The sequence below is a fragment of the Gopherus evgoodei genome, chromosome 6 (genome assembly GCF_007399415.2).
Source record: "Gopherus evgoodei ecotype Sinaloan lineage chromosome 6, rGopEvg1_v1.p, whole genome shotgun sequence".
Taxonomy (NCBI): domain Eukaryota; kingdom Metazoa; phylum Chordata; order Testudines; family Testudinidae; genus Gopherus; species Gopherus evgoodei.
Genome location: NC_044327.1, coordinates 93,237,036 through 93,262,368, shown reverse-complemented (window position 1 = coordinate 93,262,368; position 25,333 = coordinate 93,237,036). Strand labels below are relative to the sequence as shown.

General features: G+C 43.5%; 1 long non-coding RNA gene across 1 annotated transcript in view; it reads left to right on the top strand.

Moving 5' to 3' along the window:
- LOC115654013 overlaps nucleotides 1–23,789 on the top strand; it is an 81,228-nt gene extending 57,439 nt beyond the window's left edge. The window contains exons 3-4 of the long non-coding RNA XR_004001070.1: nucleotides 12,503–12,649; nucleotides 22,653–23,789. This is a non-coding gene — a long non-coding RNA (uncharacterized LOC115654013). The remainder of the gene's footprint in view (nucleotides 1–12,502; nucleotides 12,650–22,652) is intronic.
- Nucleotides 23,790–25,333: the final 1,544 nt, after the last annotated feature.

Below are 25,333 nucleotides of genomic sequence, written 5' to 3'. Positions count from 1 at the left end.
TCAGTCACTGACTGGTACCAAGCTCCAGTATAAAAATATTTCAAAAGTTATGGCATTCTAAAAACTTTAACACCTTTGCTTACAGATAGTTTGCGCCTGTGTGAGGTACTGTTTCCTCAGAAACTCCCTGGTGGGTGACACTGAGGGAGTAATGTACTCCCATGGGATTTTAAAGGAGCAAGTGCTGCTCCTAGAACACACGGGTGATGAATTCAAATCCTCTGCACTTGAGTTTGTGGTTCAGTGCACATTCGTGCTATCAGCCTGCCTTTTGCTAGCTATTGGAGAACACCATGGGGCTTCTTTTTGAAGTGTGACTGGTGCATGCAGTTTTGAGGAAGTTCAGAAGTTCATGAATGCCCTGTATCCATTTGCCTAAGTCTCTCCCTGGGGCAGTTTGGCAGGCAGTACTGTGTCTGGGATAGCAAACCTGGTATGGTGGGGTAGGCCCAGGGTGATACGGGAGGGACTAGCTGCCACATTGGAAATGGCACTACCATAATGTCCTCAAGGAAACAAGGGGAACTCACCACCAGAAATTTCATTAGCACAGAGTTAAGGTTGACTGGCAGTGTCTTGTACCTTCCAGAATTTGAAATGCACTGATACTTGAACAGTTAAGGTAAAATAACCACTTAAATCTCCAGACACTGGGAAATACTAAGTTACGGTTATGTCTTCTACAACATCCGCCCCACATGCCAACCTTAACTCCAAGAAGTCCCTGAGAGAGACCTCAAAGCTGTACCCTTTCCAAGCATATGGAGGATAGTAAGAGAAGTGCCCAAGAATAGTATGAGGGAAACTCTTAGGCCTTGTTTTCATTGGGATGAAGGTTGAAGTTAAGTCAGGCATAGCGAACCAGGCACCACATACACTCAATGTCCTCTTCTGCTCCAGACAAAACCACCAAAGACCTGCCAGATGTTAACATCTGTTCATTTTTGTCTTAGGGATTCCCTATGTGAGGCCTTACTAAGCCTTTTGGGCAGTGTGACGTGTGCCACCAGAGTGCTAGAACTCCCTGGCTAATGGTGTGGCACAGAGATCAGGGCACTGTGTGAATAGCTGTACAGATGTGGGGTCCTAGCAGGGGTTCAGACTATGCGGTGGAGTATTAGAATGAGATGAAGCACTCTGATATTCCTCTACCTTCTTGACATAGTAAAACAACAGCAGCTCCTGGAGGAGTCAGCAGCAACCATTCAATCAGCCCTAAAACTTCTTAGACATTTTGAAAAAAATAGTTCATGCATTCTTAGATCTTAGCCCAGTGGGCCCCAAACATTTGAGGGCCATGCCCCCCTTATCCCTGTCCACACCCCTCCACCCCCAGGAGCCGGGACCAGGAGTGGGACCGTGACTTGTGGTGGGGGTGCGGCCAGGGATAAGGGGGTTAAGGCTGGAGCTGCAGCTGGGGTGGGATTGGAGCTGGGAGCAGGGCGGTGGCCAGGTGCGGCTCTGCTCCAGGCCTTGGTCCTGGGCTGGGAAGGGAGCCACAGCCAGCAGCCAAGGCTGGAGGCTGGCATGAGGCCAGGAGTAGAGCTGTGCTGAGGCTGGGGATGGGGCCAGGCATAAGGCTGGGTGCCAGGAATGTGGCTGAGGGTTGGACCAGAGCAGAGGTGGGGGCAGGGAGGGGCTGAGTGGCAACATTTCCTCCCCAACCCCATGAGGACTGGCCTGGGATCCATCATCCTCCTGATATTCCTCCATGCTACCCTAGGGGCACGTGCCACATCTTGGGGACCTCTATCTTAGACCCAAGAGGGGCCATTGTGCTCATCTACCCCACCCAGACACCCTGCATGGCACAGCCTAGAAAAAAGAGATCCCTGATTGCCCTAGCTGGAGCTGCACCTCCCCTCAGATGGCAGAGTGAGCTGTGGCAATTTGCTGCAACTTATGCCTGGAGCAGTACAGCTACAGCTGACACCAGGAGTGGATGGAGAGGCAAGGTCATAGAGCATGTTTAGGGCCTAACACAGCACAACACAGAAAATGGCAGATTTTATTAGGATAGGTTTAGTTTGCTCACTGTGCCTGATGTATTGCCAACACCAGGGGACAGCATTAAGAGGGTGTGGGCTGGGAGACCTTACTATAGCCTCTGTGTCCATGTTCTCAGGGGTATAACTTTGTTGTACTGTAACTCTTTATTTCCTATTTTACAGAGGTTTATGTATTGGTACATTTCACATTCTGGAATAGTTTGAGGGTGTCAGAATCCTAACACAGGCAGTCAGGACCAAGAGTCAGAGCTGGGTCAAACGTGAGGCTGGGAGTAGCAGAAGACTTCATAGTCTGGTTTCAGGCTGTGGTTGATACCAAGGATTAGAGTCCTGTTTCACAGTCCAAGTGAGGAGATGGAGTCCAAATCAAGCCAAGGTCAAAGTCATGAGTTCAGGAGCAGGAATAGTCATTGCATCTACAAGAGATCCACACTGTTACCTGGACACTTCCTGGAACAACCCTTGGGTTATATAGGGTGGGGGCTAAGAGGCTGCTGCCTCTCAGACCTCTTGTGGTTGGATTTCCCATGGTCTGTATTCACAACAGGTCATGGGCAGTGGTGCACACCCTGGTTGCAGTTGCTGCTGGGTGCTAGCATGGAGGTGCTAGCTACCTAGCAGTGCTCTAGGCCTGGGTTCTAGACTCATGGGTCCTTACAGAGGTACAGGTTGGTCAACCTTATGTCTGCATTAATGAAGACTTTGGGCAGTAATTTAAAATTAATGCAAATAATTCAGTATACCTAGGAATGACCTGTCCACCCTGAAAAAAATATTAATTGGTACTGAATACAGCAGCCTTTTGGCTTTGAAAAACAGGTCACTGTGAACAAATTACCTGGGCTGTCTGTATCAATGAGAAGCCAATTCAGAAAGTGGACTCATGTTAAAGGGCTCTATTCTGTTCTGCAGATCCCTTCGTTGGACTGAAAATGTAGGTTGGATGGCCATGAAGGTATGTCCAGAGTTGGAATAAAGGAGCAGTAGGAGAAAAAGTACAGTAGGAACTTGGGATGAGAAGAGAAAGAAGCATTGATGAGCATATGGGAAGGAAAAGAGATGAAATTATAAAGAAAGGAAGAGTGAAAAGTGGGGGACAGATTAGTGAGTTGAATATGTTGAGTAAACAAGTGGGTGAAAAAACAACATATGGTTAATAAATATGCTGAATCAAATGAGTGACAAATTAAATGAGTGAATCACTTGGCTACCATAAAAAACAAATGCTGTGTAGAAGCAAATGGCCAGGAAAGCTCATTAAAGCAGAGAATCAAATAGCTGATATCATAAAATCAAGGTAATCATTTTGATTGAGATTTTTTAAAAAAGTGAGGGGCATTTTACTGTAAAATGTATGGCTCATTTCTCAGAGTTGCTTTGAAAATTCAAGGGCTGTTTAATTTTATGGGTATCAAATAACAATGAAAAAGCCCCCCACCCCCACAGCCCCAAGACTGTGGATCAATTTAGCAACTTCAGAGCAATATCCTTGCTAGAGAGGGATATGATGGAGGAACGCAGTTCTTTTGAAGCTTCTGCCTCCAGCCAGAGGTTTGTCATCCCAGTGTTTAGATAGATGAGGAATCAGAAAGCTGGGAGATGGTGCAGTCCACACTGAATGTAAGGAGCTCTGGAGATGTCATACAACTTTTACTGGCACCTCAACTCATTTTATCTGAAAAGCTCCTGGAGCAGCCCCATGCAGATGATGAATGACTCAAGAGAGAGAACTGACCTGTGGGAACGCCCCAGGTAAAGGCTGTTTAGATGGGGGGACCACATTACAACCCTCTGGGTTTTGTCTGAGATAAAGGAATGGCGTCATTTCCATTAGGACCTTGAACCTCTAAAAGGCAGGACTTGGTGATTATAGATGGGGAGATTAGAAGATTACAAAGGTTGGCTTTGCATATATGTGAAAACAAATGTTGTGCAGTAATGTGTACATAGAATTAGTGCTTAGCCAGCTGCTGCAATACTGCATTAATCCCCATGAACATATTCAGTGCTGTATAGACCAAGACAACTCTTTGGAAAGGGGAAATACTTTCCATCCCATGAGCTATTGTTATTGGCCTGTAAAATACTCATTTCCATGGTTATCTGTCAGTTTGTAACCAGGGCTACAAAGTTCAGCCAGCAACGTCTGAAAAATGCCTGCACATTTTTGCCAAGTAGGGATGCCAAGTCCAGCAAGTTTACTCCACTGCTTGCACATTATATCAGAGGAGAAACCAGAGGGTTTTTGAAGGTCCCTGTACTTTTTTAAATGTTTCCTTGACAGCATGCGTCCTCTCAGCCTTTGGGAAAAAAATACTAGAACAGGCCACAGTATGTCTTCCTGACTGAATACTACACAAACCAGATACTGAAAGCACGGTGTTCTGACATTATTTCTGGCCTCCTGAAGCTTCTCTATATATTTATTGCTTCTTAAGCCTTTACCGCAATCTCTCGCTTAAGTCACTACTCCCTTCTAAAAGCCTAATCACCATGGACCATCTTGAAGTGAAGTGAACACAAGGATCAAACCTCTCCTTCCTTCCACAAATAACACCTGCAAAGTCTACAGGGATTTACATTTCTGCAGAGTATCAGAGGGGTAGCCGTATTAGTCTGGATCTGTAAAAGCAGCAAAGAGTCCTGTGGCACCTTATAGACTAACAGTTGTCTGTTAGTCTATAACAGGGGTAGGCAACCTATGACACGTGTGCCGAAGGCGGCACATGAGCTGATTTTCAGTAGCACCCTCACTGTCCAGGTCCTGGCCTCCAGTCTGGGGTCTCTGCATTTTAATTTAATTTTAAATGAAGCTTCTTAAATATTTTAGAAACCTTGTTTACTTTATGTACAACAATAATTTAGTTATATATTACAGACTTAGAGAAAGAAACCTTCTAAAAATGTTAAAATGTATTACTGGCATGCGGAACCTTAAATTAGAATGAATAAATGAAGACTCGGCACAGCACTTGTGAAAGGTTGCCGACCCCTGGTCTATAAGGTGCCACAGGACTCTGCTGCTTCTACATTTCTGCAGCACACCAGCAGTAGGGATCATACTGCTCCATACATAGCAACTTACATCTTAGTACTCAATGCTGAGGGAAGAGGGGCCTCTTTTGGCCTTCAAAATATTTTGGTATTTGCTTTAAGAGTGATGAAGTAGTTGATACGTCCTGCTGGGGTTTGTAGGGGTCCTTCCATAAAGTGCCATCTGACTCCTTCTAGTCTTTATTATTCTTATGCGATACTGTGTCACTAACAACCACAGTGCAAGGAAGGCCATTCTTACTATGGATTTGATATCATTGTCCCCTGCCATGATTTCAGAAAGGAAATGAGCAGAAAAGGCTCTTTGATCAAATATGTCAGCAGTAGCTGTTGTTATGTATTCACACAACAGTTTCAAAGCAGTGCAGTGAAAAGCCAGGAAGGTGGGATTAAGATACACCGAAAATAAAACCATGAAGTTGGGCTGGACGTCTTTTTCTGTGTCAAGCATGTTCTCTTTTTGTAGCTAGCAAATTTAGCTATCAGTCATTTCTGAGTGTATTGATTAGCTTGCAAACATGAGCACTAATGTGAGCCAAAGAAGAAAGTTGTATTAAGTGACCAAGCTGACGGACAAGGGGAGGGATAGCTCACAGGTTTGCACATTGGCCTGCTAAACAAAAGGTTGTGATTTCAAGCCTTACAGGGCCACTTAAGGATCTGGAACAAAAATCTGTCTGGGAATTGGTTCTGCTTCAGGCAGCAGGCTGGACTAGATGACCTCCTGTGTCTTTTCCAACCTTGATATTCTATGATAGGGGCACCTGCTAGTTAGTGAACATTTTTGACCCATTACTCCTTGCTGCAACCCATTTGAATCCAGTTGCTACTGGGTACCACTTTTATTGCCAGTTGTTCAAATCAACACCATTACACTGATCCAATTTCATGAAAATATTTATTAGCATTGGGGTGCATTTTTTGATTCCATGCCCCATTGCCAGTTCACAGGGAAGCTGAAAAGGACTCAGAGCATGAGGAAACACACACAAACTCTACCTCTCCAATCAGCCACCTAAAATCAATTAATTTCTGGGAGCAGTACTGTTCTGAAACACCTAGTCTCTCTTCTCACACTCAGGGCCAGTGCAACCATTTAGGCAACCTAGGCGGTCGCCTAGGGCACTGGGATTTGGGGGGTGCCATTTTCTTCAGCAGCGACCGTGGTGGCCGGATCTTAGTCTGCCCCGGTAGCCACCGGCATTTAGGTGGAGGGAGCTGTGGCAGGGGAGCACAGGGAGGGCCACCTGCAGCAAGTAAGCGGGGGAGGGCGGCACGCAGGGGAACTCCCTGCCCCAGCTCACCCCTGCCCCGCCTTCTCCCTGAGCATGCCGTGGCTGCTTCACTTCTCCCGCCCCCCCGGCTTGCAGCGCCTAAGCTGATTGGCCAGCAAACCTGGGAGGCGGGAGAAGTGAAGCAGCGACGGTGTGCTCGGGGTGCTCGTGAGCGGAGCAGAGGTGAGCTGGGGCGGGGGGGTGCCTTGGGGCGGAGGGTGGGGAGCTGCTGCAAGAGGGGCACCTCAGGGCGGAGAGGGGAAGCTGCCACGGGGGGGCACCTCAGGGCAGAGGGGGAGAGCTGCCGTGGGGAGGCATCTTGGGGCAGGGGTATGGGGGGGCAAGGTGGCAGTTTCGCCTAGAGCGTGAAATATCCTTGCACTGGCCCTGCTCACACTGACATAAATAAGGAGAACTCCATTCTTCTTAGCATATGTGCAACACACCTCAGGTGGCATGCAACCAGGATTCATCACCAAATTTGGTCTGCTACTTGGATCATTAGTTTCCCTGGCCTGCACCGAGTACTGACGGGGGGTGAGACGTGAACTCTGATCCATGCCACTACCCCCCTCAGTAAATCCACTGAAGGCAACAGAATCAGAGAGAACACAATCAGGCCCCTGCTTTATTGCTTCTTATCAGTTTCAGTATCACATTAGGTGGCAGTGAAAATGTATTTCACTGTATTATTTTGTATACAAATCATTTAGCATCACATTTAGTTTCACAGACTATCACAGTCTAAATGCCAAGTTCAGCCCTACAATAAGCTCCATTTACTTCAGTGGAATTATGCCTGCTGTCAGCAAGGCTGAATTCGAATATGTGCATGCAAAACCAAACCAATATAGGTGTAATAACTTGCAGGCAGCATCTGTAAATGAGGTAGGGCAAAAGTGAATAGCCATTCTGAGGGAGAATGATCACTGCCTCCCCCTCACTGTGTGTTTTGGGTTTTGATGTGCATTTTGCACTGGGCTTCCAGAAGGTATCATGTGGCCTAAGGTTAGAAATCATCGGCCTGAGAGTAAAAAAGGGCTTTGAAGTAGAATTGAAAATGATTCAAGGATTCAATTAAGCACTGATAAGCAAAAAGACTGTTCCAGATGAAGAGGCAGCAGAGATGTTTAGCTGAGAGTCCTGCTGTTACCATGTCTGGTATTGCTGATCCCATCAACTTCCCTCTTCTCCATCATTAGTTTATCTTCTAACAGGAATCTATTAAAGAAATACCAAAATATCCACTGTTCAAACAGCATTTTGAAGGCCAATAGAATCCTCTGTTCCCTCAGCAGCAAATACTAAGACAAATTGCTCTGTATAGAGTATTGTGACCTACTGCTGGCATGATAGAGAAACGTAAATCTCTTTAGACTTTGCAGGTGTTATTTGTGGACGTATGGAAAGGTTCGGTCACTTCCACTTCATGATGGCCTATGGTAATTAAAGCTTTTAGAAATGAGGCATGACTCAAGTGAGAGATTGTGGTGAAGGTTTATGATGCAGTAAATATATATACTGGAGGAGAAAGTTCCAGGAGGCCAAAGGTAATGTCAAAGAGCTTTTTTTTTTCAGTGCCCTGATTGTGCAGTGTTCAGCAGGAAGCCATTTTGACCTTCTCTAATATTTCTTCTCCAGAGGGCTGAGAGGACACGTGCTGTCAAGGAAATACAGAGAAAAATACAAAGACCTGGAAAAACTCTACAATTTCTTTGGTAGTAAAGAGTCATAGGATATAATAGAAAAACACTGGAACTGGCATCCTCACTTTAAAAAGTGCTGGCACTTTTTGCCAGACATTGCTGGCTGAACTTTGTAGCCCCGGTTACAAACTTACATGTAACTATGGTAATGAGTGTTTTACAGGCCAACAAGAATCGCTCCTGGGATGGAAAGTATTTCCCCCATCCAAGCAATTATCATGATTTACAATATTGAATATGTTAATAAGGATGACAGTAGCATCATATTAGGTGTCTGGCTTCCATATTTTCTATACATATTCTTTTTTTTGCATGTACATACAAGACATAAAAAGCCTCCTCTTTTATCTTCAAATACTGCTATCCTGTCTTTGAGAGGTTGCAAGGTAAAATGGCCAGACGTGTCTCCATTCCTTCTTCTCAGACAGAACCCACAGTATCACAACACACATGTGCAGCTCAACAGCCTTTATCCCTGGCATTCCATAAATTCAGTCCTCTGCCCTCCATCTTATCCAACATCTAGATGAAGCTGTTTGGAGGTGTTTGGAGACATTCTTAGATAAAATAGACTTAGGTGCTAGCATTAGGTGAACAGCAAACTCTACGTCTCCTTTTGTCAAATATCATCTCTTGGGGCATGTCTACACTATAAAATTAGGTTGACTTAAATTAGGTTGACCTACAGCCACTGCAGTAATTTATTTGGCTTTTGGTGTCCACATTACCCTCCTTCTGGCCTGTCCTCACCAGGAGGGCTTGCCTTGCACCGACTGAGGTGGAGCATTGTGGGGCCCTGACAGAAGGCATGTGGGGCACTGACAGTCATGCAGGGCTCACAGCTGAAGCCCCCTGCCATAGGGCTGAAAGGCCCAGCTGTGAACCAGGCGCTGGGCTCAATTTCACAACAGGGAGCCTGCTAACAGTGACATTGACATTTCTGTCTGTTTCACAGCTGCTGTTATTTCACATTTCCTCTCAGGCACCCAGACTGACAGCTCAAGCTGTCAGGCCCATGTAGGCTCACAACTGGAGTGCCGTAGCTCCCGGGCTGACAGCCAGAGCTGGAGACCAAATGTGAAATAATAGCAACCATGAAACTGACAGGAATGTCAGTTTCACTGCTAGTAAACTCCCTGCTGTGAAACTGAGACCTGTGCTGGGCTCACAGATACCTCTGTCAGCCCTGGGATGGGGGAGGAGTTCCTGCTGGGAGCCTCGCTGCTGGGACTGGCAAGCCTAGAGCCCTGCTGCCACCTCCCCAGTGCAGGATTGAGGGGGGTGGGAAGGAGAGCACAAACCTGGCCATCTCTTGGTGAGGGACTGGGGGGAGCAGTTCCGTTGGAACATTTTCAGTAATGGGGGTGATGAAAGCCGGCCCATTACCCCGGTCCATGCCCCTCCCCCCCCAAGCTGAGAGTGGGAGCTGGCCTGTGTCTCCAGGAGAGGGGACCTGGACAGGGGTAAGGGAGCTGAGGCTGTGGCCACAGCTGGGTGTGGGCATGGGGCCAGGAGCAGAGCCCCAGGCAGAGGCTGGCAGCCAGGATCCCATGTGCAGGGCTGGGAGCATGGCACTGTGAGTGGAGTCCTGGGAGTGGGGAGCTGGGCGTGGGGCTCCAGGATTGGAAGCCTGGGAGTGGGGGTGGGGCCGGGCATGGGGCTCCGAGTATGGGGCCTGCGGCCGGGGAGTGGGGCCGGCAATCAGGACCTGAGCCCAGGCACAGGGCCAGGGAGCGGAGTCCTGGGCATGGAGCCAATGACTGGGGAGTGGGGCATGGGGCCGGCCCCCAGAACCTGAGCCAGGGAGTAGAGCCTTGGGCATGGGGCCAGCAGCCCCGCATAAAACCTGGCTGCAGCACCCCACACACTCCTTCTTCCCCCACCTATGAGTGTGGGGAAGGAGAGCCCAAACCTGGGAAATAGCTGAGCTCAGGCTCTCCTTCCCCCCAATTGCTCACCAGGAGGTGGCAGTGGGGATCTGGGCAGTCAGCACCAGCAATGAGGTTCCAGCTGTCAGCTGGCAGTACTCCAGGCTCAGTCCCAGTGGTGGGCTCCTGGACTGTTGGTCCCAGCAGCAGGGCTCTGGGCTGTTGGTCCCACTGGTGGGGCTCCAGCTATTGAGCCCTGTGCAGAGCTGGACAGCCAACAGGAGATAAAAGTAACACAGTGTCTGCACAGACACTGCACTGCCCTAAAGACATCAACCGAAGCGCTACACCCTCGCAGAAGTGGAGTTATTGAGTTGCGTAGTGGGCGACTTACATCTATGGGAGCACCATTCTAGTGTAAACACTTACAGAGTTCGGTCAGTGTAGACCTGGCCTGAGATTTTTCAATGCCTGGCTACATAGCACCTGGATGAAAGCAGCTGGGTAAAATGATATTGGGAAGATGGGGGTGATGCTGGTAGGAAGAGGGAAATGTTTCAAGAATGTAACTTTTCCATAACTTCCTTCTCTATCAAGGCCCTCTGCTCTCACATTGTTTATTTGATCCACAGCCTTGGGGGCCTGCTAGATTCCTTACAGTTACTAAAATTACAGGGGTTGTGATATCTTCCATCTGCAGTTAGACAGAAGACTGCACTCATTACTACCAGCCACAATGATCTATGCTTGATTATTGCAATGCATTTTAATTAGTAATGTGCCACCCATTGTGAGATAGCCCCTAATTGGCAGAGAATGCTAGCACTTCACCTAATGTGCACACATATGTTGCCATGAGCCCATCTCCTGATTGCTTTGCTCTCCATAAAGGCTTCTCACTGATACACATTCAAATTCAAGGATTCTGTTTTAATATTCAAACTCCTTTTTTAGTAGAGTGGCCAAATACGTGGGAGACCACTCTCCCTTTTTGGTCAGCACCTCCCAGGACAGTTGCCTTTCTCAGGAGCAATGGAGCTCCCCATCACAAAAGCTGATATTTATGAGTGAGGGAGACAGAACTTTTTCAAAATCTGAGCTAGCACCGGGGAGCTCATTGCCACAAGGAACAGGAATGAACACTCTGCTAACACTGCACGTGCAGGATGATATGCAAAATTCATTTTATTTGCAATTATAGTTTGAAAACACCAAACATACTACAGACAAATCTACCAAAAATTCCTTCCAGTGGGATGGGAGAAAGAGGAGAGAGATTTTGGTATTTCATTTTGCTTATTATAAGTAAGGCATTCCTATGGTATTCTGGTTGGTTATTGAGAGTCAATAGATGCTCTTGCTGGTTCTGCTTATTTAATGGTCCTGGGGTTGGAACTCAGAGAAATGAAGCAAGGTTAGATATACTTCATATTGCCCAGAAAGTCTGTGCAGCCTGGACTTCTATGAGAATCGTTCTTAGGTGCCTACAGGTGACCCCACATAGTCCTGTTCCTGGAAGTTATTCCCACATCACTGCTGATTTGATTACAGCGGTCAGTGAGTGATCAGTCAGATAGCACACAGAGTGAGAAGCTGCGTGTTCAGACTGCTCTAGACATCAACAGGGTTCAATTTTAGTCACAACTGACTTTACTCTTTTTTATGACCATATTAGGAGCCATCCTGGTTCCAGCTGTTTGTCGGAGATGGAGTCAGGATCAGCTGATCGACCCAGCATACAGTACCAGAAGACCACATATCTATACCTACAAACATATAGTCTAAGAACACAGGACTGTCGCTTGCCACATTTAAGACTAAACTCAGAGCATGTCATCTTTGGTTTTGTAAATCTAATGACAATATACATTGCAAGCCAATTTTTGCCATCTAATTTGGGTAAGGTTTGTGATATCAGCAATAAAATAATTGGCACACCATTAGTGGTGGTATTATCTGTCTTTTGTTGTATTGTGATATGGAGGAGTCAAAGACACAGATTCTTTGGAGGTCACATCACTCAGTAGTTTGAAGTGAACAAAACTATACTCTGGTTCAACGTTTTCGGCCTTTTCCATTGTATGCTAACCTATTGGAGGGTTGCAATGTCCTGCTTCCAGAAGAAGCAACCAAAGGGAAAGGACAACAGGTCAGCATTATAAGATTTGCTGGAGTTAAGCTACCCAAAATGATTTGGGAAACCAGGAATCATCCTGGGGAGTGGAAGATATTCAAACAATATCCAGAATTAACTTTCAAGGATCCTCTGAAATCCAATAATGAGGATGAAAATTTTATCTGGAAAATCTAGGTTTTTGAGAAAAGAAATGAAATATATAATGTTTGGGATTATATATCAGCTGAAAAGAAAAATGTGCATAGGCTATATAAGGAGTATGTCAGTCCCAAAAGCTAACCTGATTGTTTGCAGGATATATACTTTAAAACAGCTTATAAGGAACAAGTGAAGCCATAGAACAAGTTGTTGGTATTGACTGACATGGGTGGACATAATGTTTGGGTCAAATTACATTGAAACAAATGCATCATCTGAGCTACCAGAATAAAGTATTTTCTTTACATTTTCTCAGCTGAAGTTCTTAAACCCAATCCTACAGAAGAGGCAACAAGCACTGAGCTAGAAACAATGTCTTCTAATGGTGATATTATCTTTCCAAGCTGACATCACACATTGCAGATGTTTTACCACCACCAAGGAACCTCCTAAGAAGTTGAAAGTAAGATTATACCTTCAGAATTAATTAACTAATTGCTAGTTTAGGCACATAGGCATATTGCAATATAAATAAAGAGGCAATGATTCAGGTTAAGCAAGACTTTGGGGCTGTTACTGCAAGAATGTAAGCCAGTGGTTTATGCATTCAAAGCCCTCCCTCCTATGGAAATAAACTATGCACAGACTGAAAAAGTGATATATGCAATTTTGTTTGGCTGTGTCTTCATATATGCAAGGAACATTACAGTGGAATCTGACCGAGAACTTTTGGAGGTAATTATGGGAAAAAACCTTATGGTGACACCACTAGTGCTTCACAGAATGATGTTATACATATAGAAATACAACATTCTGATCAAGTTGTTGTTCTATATTCACCTTCTAGTATCTTCATGTTGTCCATATGTTTTATGTGGAGCACTAGCTCATACATGTATCAAATGGAATGACAGTGAATATCTTCATGGTTCTAGTTTTAAAATTACATCTTCTAATATAGACATTTCTAGCAGCTAGTTAACTACCAATTCCTTGACAGCTTGTTAGGAATGAGAAGGCAGGGCCTGATTATGAGAAATGGCTTCTAATTATATTATAAATGTGAAGGATGAATTCCAGTGGGAGTTAGAGTATCTAGAAATTTAAAATGCACCCACGTGATTGTGCTGAGAAAGTTCTGCTGAGTATCAGACTTATCTTTACCTACAACTTCTTCATTGTTTGCTAATGGTTGTTCATAAATGCAGATGTAGTTTTATTCTTGATTACAGAATAGGATGTAAACTTACTGTATAAATAAGAGAATGAGATAAATCAAACTTAACTTATTCATGCACTCATCTTGGAAATAGTTTTTTATTGAAAGTCTGAGGTTAATGTTTACATAAAGATTCAGAAATGTGGATAATATTTTCTGTATACATAGAAAATTGTGTTATGTGCTTTGTCTTGACATTAGGTGGGGCAGGTTGCAAAATATAAGTGAGACAGAACATTGCCACTCAGATCTGTGTTAGCCTGGCAACCTTCTTTTTCCACCTCTTGCATAGTATTGGTGCACGGACACAGTGGATTCTGTGTTTAAAGTATATGAACCAAGAAAAAACAGGAACAGTACTGAGGATTCCCAGCAATAAAAGGATCGAAATATTAAACTGAAGTGCAGACTCAGATTTTAAGGCCAGAAGGGACCATCATGATCATCTAGTCTGACCTTTTGCCCATCAAAGGCCATAAAACTTTACTCACTCACTCCTGCAATAGGCCAACAACCTCTGGCTAAGTTACAGAAATTCTCAAATCTTGATTTAAATCTTGATCTTGTAATTTCAAGTTACAGATAACCCACCAATTTACTCTAGTTAAGATCAGCAAGTGACTCGTGTCCCAAATAAGAAAGGCAAAAATATCCCAGGGTCTCTACCAATATGACCAGGGAAAGATTCTTTCCCAACCCCAAACAGGGCTGCCCAGAGTGTGGGGGGGCAAGTGGGGCAATTTGCCCCAGGCCCCGGGCTCTGCAGGGGCCCCCAAGAGAATGGCTGAAGCTCCTGCCCCAGCCCGACCCAACCTTGTGTCCGTCCCTCTCCCAGAGCCTCAGCGCATCCAGGGCTGTCCCTGAACAGCTGCAGCCTGACTCTGGCGGGGCCTGATCTCCGCCCCACTCAGAACCCTGTGTTAAGGGGGTGGGATTGCGACCTCCGGGCTGAATGGAGGAAGCTCACAGCCCTGCCACCTTTACCTCGGAGCTCTGAGCAGGTAGGAGCTCACAGCCCCGCCCCCTTACCAGGTGGCTCTGAGCAGGGCGGAGCTCAGGTCTCGCCGGAGCCACGCTGCATCGCTCTTCAGGGACACTCCTGGATACAACGCGCTGAGGCTCCAGGTGAGTGGGGAGCCAGGGGTAAGAAGCTGGGCCCAGGGAGGGAGTTGCTAAGGGGCAGGGAGTCTTGGGAACAGTCAGGGGACAGGAAGGGGGCAGAGATTGGGGGAGCGGTCAGGGGACAGGGAACAGGGAGGTTGGATTGTGGGCATTCCAGGGATCTGTCAGGACTCAGCGCGGGAGGGGGGTGGCTAGGGGTGGGGGCAGTCAGGGGACAGGGAGGAGGGGTGCGGTCCCGGGGTGGTGGTGGTGGTGTCTCTGGGGGATGATGAGGGGACAAGGAGCAGGATGGGTCAGGGATTCTGAGGGGAGACAGTTGGGGGGCAGGAAGTGAGTGGGGGTCGGATAGGGGGCAGGGCCAGGGTGTTTGAGAGGCACAGCCTTCCCTACCCTGAAACTCATTCAGCAGTTTGAGGCTTGCAGAAGAGCCAAGCTGTTAGCTTTTCCGTTAGGGCTACAATCCCTTTCACTTCTCAAATGCCAAATTATAGCCTACATTTAATTTCAGTGCCATAGGGAGATTCATGTCAGGGGAGGGTAGCTTAATTTAAAATTAGCCACTGGGGGAGGGATCACATGAGAAAAGCAATATCCTTTCCAACCCTAAGAAGGGAGACCCCCCCCCCACTTCTCTACATTTCCTGAAGCTCCAGAAGGGTTTATTCAGTGGTTCTCAAACTTTTGTCCTGGTGACCCCTTTCACATAGCAAACCTCTGAGTGTGACCCCCCCCTTTATATTGAAAACACTTTTTTATATATTTAACACTATTATAATACTGGAGGTAAAGTGGGGTTTGAGGTGGAGACTGACAGCTCGCGACCCCCAGTAATAACCTTGTGACCCCTTAAGGGGTCCTGACCCCCAGTTTGAGAACTCCTGGGTTAATTTAATTTTAGCACTCTGTGTCCATTCACATGCATGTGCTATTTTGAGAATTTCAGTTTTCACAACATAGGCTTATCCAGATTCTGGACCAAGCTCAAATGCTCAGTTTGTGGAGTATGTACATAAGCTATACTAGAGACAAACCCACAGTTTGTAAAGGACCCCATGGAGCCAGTCTCTAGGAAACAGATAAATGCATGGAGGTTAAGTCCATTAATGTCTATTAGCCAGGATGGGTAAGGAATGGTGTCCCTAGCCTCTGTTTGTCAGAGGGTGGAGATGGATGGCAGGAGAGAGATCACCTGACTGTTAGACTCACTCCCTCTGGGGCACGTGGCATCGGCCATTGTCGGTAGACAGGATACTGGGCTGGATGGACCTTTGGTTTGACCCAGTATGTTTTTTCTTATGTTCAAACCTAAATGAACCCAAAGTTATGGAGACAGATATATATATAAAAAATGGAAACTAGGTCAGATCACGAAGGATGAATATAGGCAAATAACATAGGAATGCAGAGGCAAGATTAGAAAAGCAAAGGCACAAAATGAACTCAAACTAGCTATGGGAATAAAGGGAAACAAGAAGACTTTTTATCAATACATTAGAAGCAAGAGGAAGACTAAGGACAGGGTAGGCCCACTGCTCAATGAGGAGGGGGTAACAGTAACGGGAGACTCGGAAATGGCAGAGATGCTTAATGACTTCTTTGTTTCGGTCTTCACTGAGAAGTCTGAAGGAATGTCTAGTATAGTGAATGCTTACGGGAAGAGGGTAGGTTTAGAAGAGAAATAAGGAAAGAGCAAGTAAAAAAGCACTTAGAAAAGTTAGATGCCTGCAAGTCACCAGGGCCTGATGAAATGCATCCTAGAATACTCAAGGAGTTAATAGAGGAGGTATCTGAGCCTCTAGCTATTATCTTTGGGAAATCATGGGAGACGGGGGAGATTCCAGAAGACTGGAAGGGGCAAATATAGTGCCCATCTATAAAAAGGGAAATAAAAACAACCCAGGAAACTACAGACCAGTTAGTTTAACTTCTGTGCCAGGGAAGATAATGGAGCAGGTAATCAAAGAAATCATCTGCAAACACTTGGAAGGTGGTAAGGTGATAGGGAATAGCCAGCATGGATTTGTAAAGAACAAATCGTGTCAAACTAATCTGATAACGTTCTTTGATAGGATAACGAGCCTTGTGGATAAGGGAGAAGCGGTGGATGTGATATACCTAGACTTTAGTAAGGCATTTGATACAGTTTCGCATGATATTCTTATAGATAAGCTAGGAAAGTACAATTTAGATGGGGCTACTATAAGGTGGGTGCATAACTGGCTGGATAACCGTACTCAGAGAGTAGTTGTTAATGGCTCCCAATCCTGCTGGAAATGTATAACAAGTGGGGTTCCGCAGGGGTCTGTTTTGGGACCGGTTCTGTTCAATATCTTCATCAACGATTTAGATGTTGGCATAGAAAGTACGCTTATTAAGTTTGCGGATGATACCAAACTGGGAGGGATTGCAACTGCTCTGGAGGACAGGGTCAAAATTCAAAATGATCTGGACAAATTGGAGAAATGGTCTGAGGTAAACAGGATGAAGTTCAATAAAGATAAATGCAAAGTGCTCCACTTAGGAAGGAACAATCAGTTTCACACATACAGAAGGGAAGAGACTGTCTAGGAAGGAGTATGGCAGAAAGAGATCTAGGGGTCATAGTGGACCACAAGCTTATATGAGTGAACAGTGTGATACTGTTGCAAAAAAAGCAAACATGATTCTGGGATGCATTAACAGGTGTGTTGTAAACAAGACACGAGAAGTCATTCTTCCGCTTTACTCTGCGCTGGTTAGGCCTCAACTGGAGTATTGTGTCCAGTTCTGGGCACCGCATTTCAAGAAAGATGTGGAGAAACTGGAGAGGGTCCAGAGAAGAGCAACAAGAATGATTAAAGGTCTTGAGAACATGACCTATGAAGGAAGGCTGAAGGAATTGGGTTTATTTAGTTTGGAAAAGAGAAGACTGAGAGGGGACCTGATATCAGTTTTCAGGTATCTAAAAGGGTGTCATCAGGAGGAGGGAGAAAACTTGTTCACCTTAGCCTCCAATGATAGAACAAGAAGCAATGGGCTTAAACTGCAGCAAGGGAGATTTAGGTTGGACATTAGGAAAAAGTTCCTAACTGTCAGGGTAGTTAAACACTGGAATAGATTGCCTAGGGAAGTTGTGGAATCTCCATCGCTGGAGATATTTAAGAGTAGGTTAGATAAATGTCTATTAGGGATGGTTTAGAAAGTATTTGGTCCTGCCATGAGGGCAGGGGACTGGACTCGATGACCTCTCGAGGTCCCTTCCAGTCCTAGAGTCTATGAGTCTATGAGATATGAGTCAAGGAAGCCAGCAGAGTATGAGAAACCTGGAAAAATCTCTGACTGGATGGGCTCAGGTGTTTGGTCACAAGCTGAGGTGGTTCAAAAGCTTTTGAGTTTTTTTTAAGCAGAATTTTTTATTGTTTCTTTAAACAATCAGACACAGCAAGCAGCAAACATTTGGCCTCACACATCTGAAACCCCAAACCATATTCAGGTCTTGGCAGACTAATTTCAGCTTTTCTATTAAAAAAAAACAACAACAGATTTTGAAGGAAAGCAGACATTGTCCGTGATTTTTTTCTGCTTTTTAAAAACCCCTTGTTTTCAAACCAAAAAAAGTTTTGATCAAAATATTTGTCCAACCCTTTAATGAGCTTTAGTGCCTTTTAGCACTAGCTGATGCTGAGAACCAGTGATACTTTGTAAAGAAGTTTTCTCAAAACTAGGTTTGTGCTGTGATGTGGAAGGTTTATTTTTCCTAGGGCTGCCCGTGAGGGGGAGCAAGTGGGGCAATTTGCCCTGGCCCCTGCAGGGGCCTCCGCGAGAATATAGTATTGCAATTTTTTTTATGGAAGAGGCCCCTGAAATTGCTTTGCCCCAGGCCCCCTGAATTCTATTGGCAGCCCTGACCCCAAATATGACAAGATTCACCAGCCAGGCACCTGGGAAACAATTCTCTGCAGTAACTCAGAAACTTCCCCTTGTAGTATCCCATCTCCAGCCAGTGGAGATATTTGCTAATAACAGATGAGGATGGGCCATGTGCTGTTGTAGGCAACCTTATCCTACCATCCCCTCCATAAACTTATCAAGCTCAATCTTGAAACAAGTCAGGTTCCCCCCCCCCCCGCATTGTCCTTGGTAGGCTGTTTCAGAACTTCACGCCTCTGATAGTTAGAAACCTCTGTCTAATTTCAAGCCTAAACACGCTGATGACCAGTTTATGTATATTTGTTCTTGTGCCAACATTGGCCTTTAACTTAAATAACTCCACTCCCTCCCTGGTGTGTTATGTATTTATAGAGTGCAATCAGATCTCCCCTCAGCCTTCCTTTTGTTAGGCTAAACAAGCCAAGTACACTTACTTCCAATACAGAGCACACTGGATAATTTCAAACTGGGGCATGAGACAAACTTACTTAGTTTTGTTTTCACAGCATGGAATTTATCACTCCTGAGAAGTTGCTGCACTCTGAGGAGTGGTGAAATGATCATGTTGAATTAATGTGGAAAATGCCTTCAGGTCTTGTGCAGAGTCAAATTCCATTTCATTCCACTTTTTTAAAACACAGACACTGCATGTTATGTGAACCTCCTGGATGATATTCCAAACGCACACCCATGTGGACACCTTCCTGGGCTTTAATAATAAATTGGCTGGATACCCCTAGGTTTGTAAAGGACTGTTTTAATATTGCTTCAGGTCACAAGATTTTTTATTGATCTGTTTTAAATGTCTAAACAAAATAAGTACACACCAAATGCATAGAAAATGACCCAGGGTACACAATATGTCATTCAACAAAACAAAGACGACAGAGCTTATTATGGCAGTTGGTACTGCAAATATTTAATGGTTGCATTCAGTCTTCTGTATGTAGTCTGAACTTCTCAGCAATGTGTCTTGGGTGAAATTCTGGCTCCATTGAAATCAATGGCAAAACTCCCATTGACTTGAATGAGGCCATGATTTCATCCTTTATATGTTTGACAAACATAACTGAACTGAAGGGCAAATCTGACCTATTTTTCCACTTGAGCATATTTTCTGCAATGGTTGGAAGCACATCTAAGTACTTTTTTTTAACTTATTTGGTCACAGTCAGGAAGAACATAATTAACTGCCTAGCAAACGGAGTGAAGGAAAATGCAAGTCTTTGAGCCTGTGACTTGTTTAAAGAAATAAAGTTGAAAGGTTTGTTAAGCACATAAACATTAACAGTGAATGAATGATTCGCAATGAATCAAACACACTGGCTACATTTGCCTTTTTCCCCCTTTGTGGATTGCCCTGTGAACATGTTGCAAATTTACTAGTTATTCCAAATTTGTCATGAATTCCTTGGGTGAATTATTCTTGGCCTGCAAATAATTGACGTATACTCACAAAACATGTTTGTCAGGTATGGCATGTGGTATTCTTTCTATTTATCTCAATGGATGATTCAAGTAACTTGGTATTAACTAAAATATGTAATATGATATGAGTTTCTTACACCTTCTTCTGACCATGTGATACTGGCCACTTTTGGAGACAAGATACTATGTTAGGTGCTCCTTGGATCTGATCTAATATAGCATTTCATTCCTGTGTTCCTAATTAATCAACAAGGAGTGAACTGCAAATTATATATTCCATTGAGCCACTCCTGCAAGATGCTGAACTTTTTGGCCCCCATCTGACAAAGTCTCCCATAGACTTCAATGGGCATTGGTGCAGCCCTCAATGAGTCATGGCTGCAGGTACAGGGATCTAGTTCGAACTAACTAAACTAAGGAACACAGCATAAACTGCAAATGAAGAATTTCAAATTCTGCAGTGAAAGCTACAATTCAATAAACTGTATTCATACAAGGTCTCCATAGTCTTCATGGATATTTTACTTTGCTAGAATAACAGGAAAATTTTTGAACAATTTTCTGCAATGCCATTTCACCTATTTCATAATTTTGATTTTTTTGTGTGTGTGAAATCTCAAAAGAGTTAATTTTTCTGGGTAAGTTTGCAAAGTCACACATTTTCACAGTGCAGTCAAGTCTTTTTACTGTTTTTTCCACAGTGGGGAAAACCAACACATATCTGGGAAGAAATACATATATAATATATAATATATATAATATACACACGTTTAATGTTTACAAAATACATATGTTTTTGTAGGAGCAATTACTATGAAGGGAATTCAGAATATTTACAGTAATTGTCAGGAAGAACAAGATAATAGCAATGGAATGGTTAAGCCATTACATACAGAGATCTATGACAACTATTTTGTTAAAAATAGTTCTGTTTAGAAGCACAAATGGATTAAATTTTACTAAGTTAATTGTCCTGCATTAGGACATGGGAGAGGAGTTGTTCAGATGTTTTGAAGTGAAGGAAAGGAAAACATTCTCAATATTGCTCTCCTCTTCTTCCAGTCATTAAAATTTAGGTTTTGTAGAGATTTTATCCTTTTTTTTACAGTTTTGACTTGTTGATGCATCACAAAGTCACTGGACACAGTTCCTTGTGGTTATTACTGTGGATATATTTGTCACTGTTTACATTTATCTTGTGTAGCCATGCATTGAACATTGCTGAGGTTAGAGTTTTAGATACTGAGGAATGACAGTCAGAATTCACATCTTCCAAACACAGGAAGACTGCAGATCAATACAACTCTTTGATACAAACTAACAGGAAATGGCTTCATTGGAGCTAGAAGTTTATTAATAAACAGATCAAATAAGATGGACTTTCCACCTGAGGTCAGAGTGGTCGAATCTTGTTTCCTTGAGCATACACATTTCAATTACTCTCTGATAGTTTTTCTCTTCAGCCTTTGTACGGGTGAGTTGCAGCTCCAGCACAGCTCTATTGTTATCTGAGATGGGAAACCATGATTCCCATCAGAGGTGACCCTGCAGGGAGCAGAAATATATGGTCTTTTATTTAAAAACAGGGCTGACAACTTGTCAGATGGTAGCTTTTGGAAAATAATTACATGAATTATCCAGAGCCTAATTAAAGTCATGCAGACTAAAACTGATCGACAAACAGCTCATAGAAAATCATAACTGAATAATTCTCTACATTTGTCTTCAGTGGCTGGGGCTGCTAGAGTCTGCTGTGAATGTGCATTTTTGGATCTAGTCCAGAAAACACTCTTCTGAAACGGTTTTTCCACCACATAAGTCTTTTCATGAAAAGGTACCTAAGGAACATAATACCACAGCAGACACAGTTTCATCCATAATATCTTGTTAGATTTTGGTTTCCTCCTTTCTTCACTGCTGTACATTGCAGCTTGGATCCAGAGATGTTAATATTTTATGTCTGTCCATGCACAAATGTTTCTTAGCTCAAGCCACTTTTTAGCAGATGTTTGGTGTTGGTCCTGCCTGAAAGAATGGTTATTACTGTGTCTGAGCAGGCATGGAGAACTGGTAAGCTCCTGTCTGAACCATTCTGAGTTCTATTCTGAGAGTGGGATGTTCAAAAGGGCTCAACATTGACTAATGGGAAAATTTGACCTTTGACCTCAATGGTAACAGATTTAGCCCATTGTTGAGTGTTTTTGAGAACCACACCCAAAACGTTCCTGCATTTGTGTGAATTTCTGCTGACTTGATTCTGGCAGGCGTAGTTTAAATGTAATACTTCACATTCAGTTGTTCATACAATGGTTGCTTCTGTGAGAGGAGATGATTGTGAGTTGAACGGTTAGCAGTGTTGAATGCCGCAAACTGCAAACCTTATTTTTTCCCTCCTAAATTGACTGTGATGGGAGTTTTGACAGAGTAAGGACTGAATAGTGACTTCAGGACTGGGCCTCATGTGCAGTGTTCGTAAGGAAGCTCAGGATGTGACTACTCTGATTTACAATTGTTCTGAACATCTTCCAAGAGGGTTTCAGAGTAATGTAATCTGGGAATGAGTTTCAAAATGCAAGTGCAAAATATGTAAATAAACAGCTTCTAATCCACAACTGCTGTCTATATTCATTAGCGAGACAGGTTGTTCCCTGATTGGGGGAAAAGGGATAACATGGGAGTAGCTGGAACAAGGTACTTAATTGCTTAGTACATTTCTGATTTTAAAAGGAGACATCATAGTAACAATAATCAGTGATTAATTCCTCTATTTTCATTTTTCTCTTGTTAGCTTTCCAAATGAATTGCTTCAAGTGGAGACCAGGACATTTTAAAATTGTATTTATGATCAATGCAGAGTGAGCTGGATTCCATTTCCACACGTTGTCAAAAGAACTGTTAATGAGAGTCACACCAGTATACATCCACTGAAGGCTGTGGGATTGCGCAGGGGTCACCGAGAGTCTAATTCGACTTGCAGAACCATATCTGAGAGGAAAAGAAGCCTTTCTCACTGAGTCCTGAGGTTTGGTTTTCAGTTTTGGCCGTTATACAAAATGCAGTTTTACTCAGAAATGGAGCACATTTTATCTGGAGAAAAAAAAAAGAGCACAAATATGGAATCCCATGGGACTGTGTGCCGGGCAGCTCTGCTGCTAGGGTGCCCTGCAGTCCAGAGTGCACAGAGGTGAGTGCCAAGGTGGAGAGACTCTCAATTTTGCAGCTGTTCTGGACATTCTCTTCAGCAGAGTGGTTGGCTGCAAGAGCTACTGCAATCCTGAAGGGTCAGTAGTGCAGCCTCACCATGGCATCTTTACTGCTAGCACTGTGGATTGAGCACTGGGATTTCTTCCAGCTCAGTCCCTGTGGGAATCCCTAGAGCACTTTGTGGTGGATTGAGGACTGTGCTGGAGGTGGGGTGTGTGTGTGTGTGCATGTTTTGTATGGGGAAGGGGAAGAGCATTCAGCAATCAATCTGGACACAGCCAACTTAAAGCAAGGTGGGGTGAACTGTGCTGCTTTGTTTTGGGAAGGAACCTGTTTCCTCTTTCTCTCTGGGTTTTTGTGTGTGTATTCATTCTGACTTCTAAGAAATAAAGTAGAGTCACATTGCAAACTTCCAGCAAGAGGATTTATATTTTTTAACCAACTTCTCGATGTGTATGTTTTGAACATAACACAGTTGGGCTAATATACAGTGTTTCCAGGAGTTGTCCTAAAATGCAGGCTTATAATTTGGGCATCTAGAAGAGTATGAATGTCCGATTTGGTATCTGTCAGTAATACTTTCTCACCTCTGTTTTACATTGAAAAGCTTTTTTGTTCATTAGAGAATTTTTTTACTTTGCAGATGAAAAATGTAGAGGCTTGAAATGAGTAAACTTGGAATTTGGTGATTATTGCAATGAAATTTGAAGTGATGGAAATGTGATCTTTGCCAATTCAAAACTGGTCTCTTTTTTTTTTAAATGGAGCTAAAATGGATCACTTCTTGATTGAAAGTGTCTTCACTGCAAGAAAATGCACAAAATTATGATTCGACATGAATGTTTTTTTCCCAAGGTATTAGCATCTTGATGACATTTCCAGGCATGGGAATAGGAAAAAACATTTCATAGAAATTTCCCCAAGATGAAAAAAACCAATCCTCCAGTTTTGCATAACCTTATAAACAGGGTGACCTGATCTGGTGCTTTAACCATCACTGCTACAGGATTAATGGATAACTGCATCATCCATCTTGCCACAACTAGTAAAGTATCATTGTGAGGAACTAGCTGCCATCTGTTCACCAGAGATTCATTATAAAGGCATAAAGAAATTCAAAGAGGGGAAAGCAGAATAAAAAATGCATTTCCAGCTTATAGGATGTTTTGAATATAACAACTATCTGCAATTTCCTAGAACATTTCTCCTCAAAGTATCAGAACAGACACTGGAATGAATAATATTTCAGTAAAGGCCCTTTCCATACCAAGTACACCTGCCAAGGGGCATATCTAGGCTAGGCTAAATTTGACTTTTTAAAATAATTTCAACATATAATATTGATGTTTATTTTAAGCATTCATTTTGTTTGATCAGTTTACATTTTCAGTTATGCAAAATTGTGGTTTAAGCATTTTTCTATTTGTTTTATTTAAATGTTCATATTTTTTCACCAGTTTGTGTGTGTATGGTGCAATCAGTGTTTACTGACATTTACAGATGAAAATCAAATCCTTCCAAACATATCACAGACAAACAGCAACCTTCTCCTCCCTGAATGTGATATCACTGCTAAGGAGTTGAGATTCACTAAAGTTTTACACCAGGGTTTAATATTAATTTTGCAGAAAGAGAAACACCATCCTGTAAAATATGGTTCTAGTCATTGAAACGAAGTGCCTTTACAAACTGAGATTGGTGGAAAGTGACCATAGGGCATTCAAAATAGTTATTCATGTTTCCCAACTTTTCTGTAAAACGATGAAATCCACAGTTAGCCAGCTCTGACCCTTCCAAAGCAGCCCACAAATAAATATTACTTGCACCTAAAGAACGACATCCAAGAACATCAGCAGTTATTACTGACAATTACAATGCACCAGCAAGCCTAAGTAATGAATCAGTTATTAGTGTAGAATCAGTCTGTGATAATCTATTTACCAGCTAGTCAGCACTTTGTCAGGCCACAGAGAGGGCAGATGCTGTTTACCTAAAACAGATTTCCCAGCTAATCTTTAGTGAAGCTAGGAACCCAAAAGTCACATGGATCTCTCTTTAATTAAGAAAAGAATCTAGAATTTCTGAGCTTTGCAACTTATGTCTCTTTACTTTCTATTTGTATTTGTGAATGGATTTCATTCTGACATTTTCTCTTTCTTCTATATTCTTTATACTTCGGTTCTTTTTTTTAAAAACAAACAAACAAACTTTTCCACAAAGACCTCTTTTGGCTTTGCCTACATTAGGTGGAAAAGTGTTGCTGCA